The following is a 7,271-nucleotide window of genomic DNA, read 5'->3' as shown; positions in this document are numbered from 1 at the left end:
TGTTTAAAAGATCCATGTATACAACTTTGTATAGATCAGATTTCTCGTCCTTTCCTCAATAAATAGCCAACCATGAAATAGCTATGAATTCCTTCAGTCTTGCAGAAGTCTTCCCTCTGCATGATTATACACTCCATATGAAAGTGGAGAGGAAAGCACCCTTGAGACTTTGCTGGCCTAGTAAAGGTGTTCATTTATGTTCACTTATGACATAAAATCATGGTCTAAAACTCCCCCAAATATGACAAAGGCTAAGTCCACCTGCAGGCAGGGATTTCCTTGTAAGGTCCCCTCTGTTTTTTCTCACTATAGGTTTATACCCAAAAACTTCCACAGTTCCTGGCCTTAATGTTTGCAGTTAAAGAAGTCAACAAGGATCTGTTTCTCCTCCCCAACATCACCCTTTGGCTTCTACATCCAAACAATGACCAAATGGAATGGATTTCTTTGGATCAGCCTCTCCTTGCTCCACAGGCCAAATGGTTCAGGTTATAAATGTTACATGAAGGACCCTCTACTCTCTCATTGGATATGATGAGCCCAAATCCTCAAGGCTGATGGCTTCCATCTTCAGCATCTTCAAGATCCCACAGGTAAGCACTGGATACAATATGGAACACACAAAGAACAGAAACACACACAGAAGCTATAAGGATGAAAGCAAAGGTGCTACAAGCAGACACACATCAGAATTCTTTGATTTTGACCATCCATCTTATAGTTGAGTTGATTTCTGTATTTTTCATGTGAAGATACATTTTTATATAACCACAAAGCAATATTGATATAATTCTGAAAGAGGAATTACTTCCTGACATTCATAGAAGTTTATCATCTTTCTGCACCTTTCAGTGGAGTTTATTCTCTGCGTGGATGTTTTGTTCCTTTGACTTATGATCTATCACAGCCAGGCAAAATAGGTAACTGATGTCTCTTCCTTAGAAGGGAGGAAGATGAAGCTTTCCACTCACAATGAGTAAATCTGACTGGTGGGGCAAGAAATCACACAATGGGGGCCTTTAAAGTCACCATTAAAGTGTACCTTGTGTCAGGGTTCTGACCAATTCCATCATAAAATTAGCAGTCTCAAGCCATTTAGAAAGAAAACTCCAGGGGTTTATTAGGAGTGCCATGTTGGCTCTACCTATGGGAAGCCAGCTCTCACTTCACCAACCTGCACCTTGGCTTTGACCCTCTTTCCCTCCCCCAAAGTGTTTTACCAGTCACATTATCCAACGAAGCAATTTTGTGGGTCATATAAGTCACTCCCTCCATCCATTGTGGGTCTCCGTGGACATGGCCTTGACTTTGGCTGGCAAGGCTGTGTCCTGTTTTGACTGAGGAGTGAATTCCTTGGTGCAGCTGCAAGGCCCATTCCCGGCCTATGGAAATTCAGGAGCAGGTCGAGGAAGCTTTTCATGTCAACACTTTGTCTCTAAAAGGGATTTTCGTTTTCTCCAGCTTGGTGTTGGCTTTGAGTTCTCTGTGGGAGAGAGAAGAGTTTATCCTTCCTTCTTCCGGATCAATCCCAAGGAATTTGCTCAGTATGTGGGTTTAGTCCAGCTGCTCCTGTATTTCCAGTGGAACTGGGTTGGGCTGCTGGCCCCTGAAAATGATGATGGAGAACTTTTCACCTCATCTCTGGTGCCAATGCTCAAGGAGAAGGAGATCTGCCTGGCTTTTGCTGAAGTGATGAAATCTGATTTTTTTGTTAGTTCAGATTCAAAATTACAACATATTTTCAACACTTGGTCTAAAGGGGAAGTGATTATTCTGTTTGCAGACTCCTATACTATTTCAAACGTACACGCAGTTGTGTATGCTTATGGCATATTTAGAAAAGCATCATTTCTGAAAGTTTGGATCTTTACATCCAATTGGAAACTTAATGTGCTGAAATCTCAATATCTATTGAAAATTATAAAGCCCTTCCATGGGGCTTTGAATTTTAGGCACCACACTGGGGATGTCTCAGAATTCAGCCATTTTCTCCTGTCTTTAGACCCTTTGAAGCCACAAGAAGATGTCTTTCTCCCATTATGGTGGGAAGAGGTCTTTGACTGCAACATCCACAAGCCTGGAAAGACCCCTCCAAAGGGGAAAAAACCATGTACAGGAAAGGAGAATGTACAGAATCTGCCATCCTACTGGTTTGAAACAAGCATGACTAGAGAAAGCTACAATATCTACAATGCCATTTATGCTCTGGCACATGCATTACATGCAATGCATGGATCCAGAGGGCGACCAGCCATGCTGAGACTTGGAGAGAAGATCTCAAATGTCCAGTCCTGGCAGGTAATCTCTGGGTGTCAGGTCTGCCACCTCACTTCTTCTTTTGTCTTACTTCAGTGCCAGCCTGCCATAGATGCTGGAGTGGAAGGAAGCTTTTTTGGGAAGGGGAATGGAGCACCTCTGATGTACTTTGGGCCAGCTGGAGAAAACATCTGAAGGACAACCGGCCAGAGAGAAAAGTGCAGCTGTATTCCAAGAAAAGCCAAAAACTTCTCTTTGGATTATGATTGGGCATGAGGGGCCAATGGGAGGACAGGCCTGGGAAAAAGGGGAAGTTTATGAGGCAATTGACACGGGATCCTCAAACTTAGCTTTGCCTTACTGTACTTTCTTTGACTTTAGCAAAACTATACCTTGCCCTCAAAAATGAAGTCAATGGACTGTTTCTGCTTTCTGAGTTGTTGTGGTGGTTATCCGACAGCAGGTTCAGATGGCTGAGGAGAGCGAGGAGTCAGATGAGGGCCCAGGACCATTAGGGAGTGGACTGCTGCCTTCAGGGATTGTGGGGGATGGCAGCAGCAATGAGGAGGTTTCTGAGGAGCCTGTGCCAAGTGCATGCGTGTATGCAGGGTTGCTCGCAGGAAAGAGCAGCTACAACAGCACGGGAAATTTGGGAATAAGGCTGCAAGTTAATGGCCCCACCTTTAAGAAGATAAAAGGCAGCTGTGCAGAGAACATTCTTTGTAGGAAGCAAAGACATTTTGAAACTCAGTCTCATGGGCATTATAGTTGGTATTTTAAGGCTGTTGTACTGAAAATTATTTCTTATCTGTTGTTTTTAGCAGTCTTGCAAAAATTTGGCAAGGCTCTTTCTTGTCAGAGCTGATTAGTTGGAAGTAGCCTTTTATCTGTGAAGAAATAGAATTCTTAGCTGAACCAATCAAAGGCTGTGTTGCTGCCTTAGTCTTGTGATTGCTCTCTTGGAACTAGGTTGGGTCAGGACAGTTCAAATCAAGACAGATCTTATTCAGGCCAAAGATCTTTAGAGAGGAAGCTCCCCATGTCAATTTATTGAGTTAAATATCTTTATGGCATCATATCCCTGCATCAAAGCTGCATAAAACCAGTGTCAGGGTTCCAGAGATTGCCCTAATTAAATCATGAGCCTCGAGCCAAGCTTCAAAAGGATCCAAAAGATTTATTAGGAGCAACATGTTGCCATTGACCCATATGAAGCCCATTCGACAGGGATGGGATTCAAATTTTTTAACAGCCAGTTCTGTGGGCATAGCTTAGGTGCTTTTAATAAATAAACTATATATATATATATATATATATATATATATATATATATATATATATATATATATATATATATATATATCTCTGAGGTTCTCATGGTATTTGTATGTGGATCTTTGGTTGTTCGGTTTTCTCCGCGTAAGATTCAAAGTATCTAGGCAACATTTCGATGAAGTCTCATTCATCATCTTCAGGCTTCTTTCTTCAGCTCTGTGCTTCTCAGAGTGATGTGAGATTGCAGCTGCTTCTTCCTTTTAACTGCTAGTGGGGTGTGACTTGATTGGGTGGGGGTTTGGCTGTGTTCTGATTGGGTGGGGGTGTGTTCTCATTGGTGGGGGTTTGGCTGTGTTCTGATTGGTTGGGGGTTGGCCGTGTTCTGATTTGGCTGGAGGCGTGTTCTGTTCAGGTGGGGGGCTTGGTTGTGCTCAGGTTGGTCTTAGTTGCTGGGGGATTTGAGTTGGTGAGCTTTGATCTTGCTGTTTGGCTTCGAGTTCGTGGTCCTGTTGTCATATGCTGCATCTTCATAGTGGGTGTCGGTTTGCTTCATGTATGGCTCATGGACCGACACCCACTATGGGCAACATGAAGTGAAGCCAAACAGCAAGATCACAACTCACCAGCTCAAATGCGGCTTCTGGTCCGTGGTCGCACAGCCAAGCCCCCACCTGAACAGAACACGCCCAACCAATCAGAACACGGCTAACCCCCAACCAATCAGAACACAACCAAACCCCTACCAATGAGAACACACCCCACCCAATCAGAACACAGCCAAGCCCCCACCCAATCAAGTCCCACCCCACTGGCAGTTAAAAGGAGGAAGCAGCTGCAATCTCACATTACTCTGAAAAGCACAGAGCCAGGAGACAGAAGCCTGAAGATGATGAATGAGACTTCATCGAAACGCTGCCTAGATACTTCGAATCTTACGCGGGAGAAACCCGAACAACCAAAGATCCACATATAAATACCCATGAGAACCTCAGAAAACAAATATATATATATATATATATAATGTGTGTGTGTGTGTGTGTGTGTGTGTCTGTCTGTCTGTCTGTCTGTCTGTCTGTCTGTCTTCGGTAATTTGGGTTTTTCTCCCGAATAACCAAAGATCCACATACAAGTATCCGTGAAAACCTCAGAATTCTATTATTTTGTTCCAAAGTTTCAGTTAGAATTTATCTTTTAGGAATCTTGTTAAGGTTTCACTATAAGTTCCTTTTAGTTCCAGGCAGTCTCCTCCATTTTTCCAGATCCTGCCCTTTTATTCTTTCCTTTTCTCTCCTTTCCTGCTTTTAAAGGTTTTTGAGTATCCAAAAGTCTTTATTATCCCTTTGACATTTTATTTTCAGCTTAAATGCTTCTTGAGGTCAAAGTGGATTTTTGTCAATTTCTTACTTAAATCTCTTAGCTGTCAGTATAAGGAAGGGAAGAAAAAAAAAACCAGATGCTTTCCCTTCCCTCTCTCCTTCGCTGCGTCAAAGTCTTCTTTGGGAACAATGTTATTTTTTATAGTTCAAATTACAGGGTACCTTATGTTGTTGCTTTTTCAGTTTAACTTGGTCAACCAAAACTTTCTCTTCTTATCTCCCTCGTGCACATTCTTTTCCAGTCGAGTTCTTTTTTGGGGTGGCCATTTCTAACCACTGCTGAAACCACCTTTGGGAAAGAGAGTAATGGCCATCTGAGGAGGAGAGATGCAGCTTTCCTCGACCCTGCTGGTGGTCTCCCCCCTCTTCACCACCTCTACGGGATGGCTTAGCCCCAAATCCAGCCGGCTCTGGGCGCTCCGGTGGTGACCACGGATCAAAACCACTCACGATCATAGATTATGGTTCATCGCTGAAGAAGCTCAAACTGGAAGTCCAGGCTTACTTAGATTAAATGTGTATGAATTAAAATATCATTTCCTCCTCCTTTCTGAAATGCATAAATATAATAAGTTCATCCTTTTTTCTGCAGGCGTACCTCCCATTATTTCTGGAGAAAATTCCTCCAAGGTGCATCTTAACGACAAATTAAGTAGTGAGCCTTGATTATTTCTTTGGGTCCTGCATTTTGGTCCCACAACAATTTCTAAATGAGTGACCAGTTGCTCTTTCATGATAGGTTCTATTTTTTTCTAGCCCGGAAGGCAGCATAACGACCTTTCCTTGCCAGCCTTCACTTTTAAGGATGGGGAATTCTGGTCCATTTTCCAGGGTTTAACTCCCCTTTACCCAACACTTCACCCTATAGCATCCTCTCCCTTCCAGCCTTGATTCTTGTGTTATAACCATGCAATTTTCCATTTGACTGAGTTGCTTCTCCATCACACATTCCTTGGGAGGAAAGAATTTCTTGTGGCCAGATTTCTATAACTGGTCTGCATCTAAGGAAGGCTCATAAGGCTGAGAGGCTCAGCTCCATTTTGCTCAGCCGTGGCAGCTTCAGAGCCCCCTTGCTCATTCCACCAAATACCCTTCCTTCTTTTCATTCTCCACCTCAGTGTCCTTCCACTCTTACACCCATCCCCTGTGGCCCAAGTGCTTCCTCGCTGTTTCGTTTGGTTTTCATGGTTTTGTAAGTTGCAAGAATTAGGTACCTGATGAATTAGTAAGATTAGGGGTGACATGATGGCTGTCTTCCAACATCTGAGGGGCTGTCAAGGAGAAGAAGGGGTTGACTTCTAATCCAAAGCACTTTAGGGCAGGACAAGAAGTAAGAGATGAAAGATTAAGAGAGAATTAAAGAAACATTTTCTGACATTCTTAATTAGAAACAAAGAAACTGTCAACTCTGAAGCTGGCCTGTCTGAGGCCATTTTGAGACTTTTATGCTGACACACCAAAGGAGAGCGACAGGGAGGGGAGAATGGAGATAATTGGGGTGTTGTAACTGAAACAAAATACTTTCTCTTGGGAACCAAGGACATTCCTGCAGGTGCTCGGAAGGAGGGGACAGGAGTTACCCAGCAACTGGACAGTAACATGATTGGCCCATGTGACTAATTGTTTTGGGAAAGTGAAAAACATTTACTTTTAATCAGGTTGAAACTTCAGGAATAGTCAGAGTCAGTTTTCACCAGCCTGTGCCAATATGATATATCCAAAAAATTGTTCTTTGAGAAAATTCCCTTCCTTGGAGTTTTCTTTGCTGTGGGTGTGTTACTTGGAACCCTGACAGAAACATAAAAAATGGACAGCAGAAAAAAACCTAATGGTCCATCAAGTCTGCCCTTTGAGTTTATCTTTTTTATTTCTCTTTAATTTATTTTTTATTATTCTTTACAAATTATTTTTATTTCATTTTAATTTGTTGTTGGATGATGGATATGTGTTTATCTTAAGCATGTTTAAGCTCAAATACTGATGATTGACACACAACCTACACTGGGAGTTGCTTCCAAGCTTCCTCTACTCTTTCTGTGAAGGAATCCTTTCTAACATTATTTCTGAACATCCTTCCTGTCACTTTGAGGGCATGTCCGCCATGCTCCTCATTCTTGCTTAGGATCGAAAATAATGCCTTCTAGAACCCTATTCATACCCTTCATCTATTCAAAGGTTTTAATCATGTCATTGTCCCCCTTTCCGTTCTGTCCTCCAGTTGTCCATATTCATGAAGATCTCCTAAGATGGTGACCAGCCCAGAATGAGAGCAGCCATTATGTCTCATTTGGGGCTTTCAGCCAATGACTCCAATTTCTCAAAGATCTCTTTTCTTTCCAGCTTCTTCCCTATTTGAGGAATGTC

The 7,271-nt window shown here is 42.5% G+C and overlaps 1 protein-coding gene across 1 annotated transcript in view; it reads left to right on the top strand.

Annotated features, from left to right (window-relative positions):
* The window catches only part of LOC148128354 (vomeronasal type-2 receptor 26-like), a 37,659-nt gene that overhangs the window by 26,117 nt on the left and 4,271 nt on the right, over positions 1 to 7,271 (top strand). The window lies entirely within an intron of this gene.

Source organism: Pseudonaja textilis, chromosome 1 (assembly GCF_049901715.1).
Source record: "Pseudonaja textilis isolate UNSWEBS1 chromosome 1, rPseTex1.2, whole genome shotgun sequence".
NCBI lineage: Eukaryota > Metazoa > Chordata > Lepidosauria > Squamata > Elapidae > Pseudonaja > Pseudonaja textilis.
Note: the sequence above shows the minus strand (reverse complement) of the source record. Positions and strands in the feature narration are given on the sequence as shown.